The sequence below is a fragment of the Delphinapterus leucas genome, chromosome 12 (assembly GCF_059928025.1).
Source record: "Delphinapterus leucas isolate spDelLeu-1000000601 "Yukka" chromosome 12, BTC_Dleu_Yukka2, whole genome shotgun sequence".
NCBI lineage: Eukaryota > Metazoa > Chordata > Mammalia > Artiodactyla > Monodontidae > Delphinapterus > Delphinapterus leucas.
Genome location: NC_143140.1, coordinates 42,542,492 through 42,544,338, shown reverse-complemented (window position 1 = coordinate 42,544,338; position 1,847 = coordinate 42,542,492). Strand labels below are relative to the sequence as shown.

General features: G+C 37.8%; 1 pseudogene; it reads right to left on the bottom strand.

Annotated features, from left to right (window-relative positions):
- Nucleotides 1-243: 243 nt before the first annotated feature.
- On the bottom strand, nt 244-1,583 carry LOC111168106 (S-phase kinase-associated protein 1 pseudogene; annotated as a pseudogene).
- Nucleotides 1,584-1,847: the final 264 nt, after the last annotated feature.

Below are 1,847 nucleotides of genomic sequence, written 5' to 3'. Positions count from 1 at the left end.
ATCAGTTTCTCATGTCTCTTCCTTCATCACTGCATTAAGTCTCCATATAGGGTATGGTCCTCTAGTGTTCCATGGTGTTGCCACATCTTTCTAAAATCTTATTATGTCTTACCCCTTCTTAGAATTCTTTAACAACTCCCTATTCTCTGCTTCTGAGAATAAAATCTTGAAGTTTTAATATGACACAAAATGCTCTCTTTTTTTTTTTTTTTACATAACTTACTTTTTATTGAAAGTATCTTGCATTCGTGACTGATGCTTTCTGGGTAATGCCATACATTTTAACATTAAAGGTTAAATTATTTTTTACATGCAAGTAATGTTTATGGTTTTCCCCACATAGGATTACTGATTATAAAAAGATGACACACCACATGGGTTAAGTGTCTCTTTTAATAGAAAAGCCAGCAAACTGTCTAATTCTGTTTCCTCCCAAACCACAAACTGAGTAGTAAATGAGCCTCTAGCCAACATATTCAAAGCTGAGAGGATTAAAAATGCAAAAATAAGTCCTCAGATCCAATTAAGGGAGCCCTGCTACATACAGGTTAATCAATACCAATGGACTCCAGGAAGCTGGAAGACATTCTGATAACCCCACTCTGATAACATTTACCTCAATTAGCCTTTTTCCAGTTTCCAACTCATGAACAAAGATAATAAGTTGTTAATTCTATTTCAGAAAATTTTTTGCAAGTTGTTTTATTTACAATGCCAACTTTTAAAAGTCACTAAACTAAAGTTAACTGGACAATAAACTAGGCATAAGTTGCTTTACAAAAAGAGGGAAAGCCCAAAATGCCACTTTCTGTAGAGAACCCACAGTTCAATTTTATTCAGAGCAAAGAATAAAGAACTTTTGATCATACTAGAAGAAGCTGAGTCATAAGTTTGGAATCTGTACTGAAACTACACATGCAATGAGGACAACATTCTGCTAATACAACTGATTTGCTGTTGCGTTTGTGGACTGTTTTTCTAATATTAACAATTATAAACAAAGCAGTGCAACTAGTATTTGGAACAATCCTTACAGTGTTACAGCATTAGACACAAAATTTCACTTCTCCTCACACCACTGGTTCTCTTTGCGTACCTGGGCTTCCTCTTCTTCAGTAAAATCATTTTTGATATTGAATGTCTTTCGAATCTCCTCAGGAGTTTTTCCCCTTGATCATATTGGCAACAGTCTTGCAGGTAACATCAAGCAGACCTTTGATGTCTAAGTAGTTTGCTGCCAGTATAAGCTCAAAAAGTGTTCCTTGGTCAACTTTCGGGAATTCTTGATCCCAAACAGGGATATCATCTGTTTGCTTTTCTTTGTCTCATCATCCTCAGGAGGAGGAGGATCATCCTTGTGGTGGGTGCACCACTGAATGACCTTTTTTAATATTGCTGCATTAACATTTGGCAATGGGACTGGATCATCATCTCCTTCATCATCCATTCCTAAATCTTCCAACGTGGTCTTAATAGTCACAGATTGTTTCGCAATTTCAACATCAACTTCAAATATCTCTCCGTCACAACTCTGCAACTTAATTGAAGGCATGCTGTTAGTACTCAAGGAGATGGCAGGCCAGAGGCTGATGAGAGCAGGGTGGCGTCTGCAAAAAAAAAACACACAGAAAATCGGAGAACAAGGCCAACACTCAGAATGCTCTTTCTGATTTGACTCCTGCTAAACTTTCTGGGCCTGTCTTCTTGCTTTTCTCATCCTTTCTCCTTTCCAACCATGTTGAAACCTGCAGGTGTCTGGTTATGCCTTGAACTCTCACCCCTTCTTGGAATTTGCTTGACTGCTCTGTCCACTTCTCCTTCTTGCAAGCTAGGAGCCATCTCTTTCA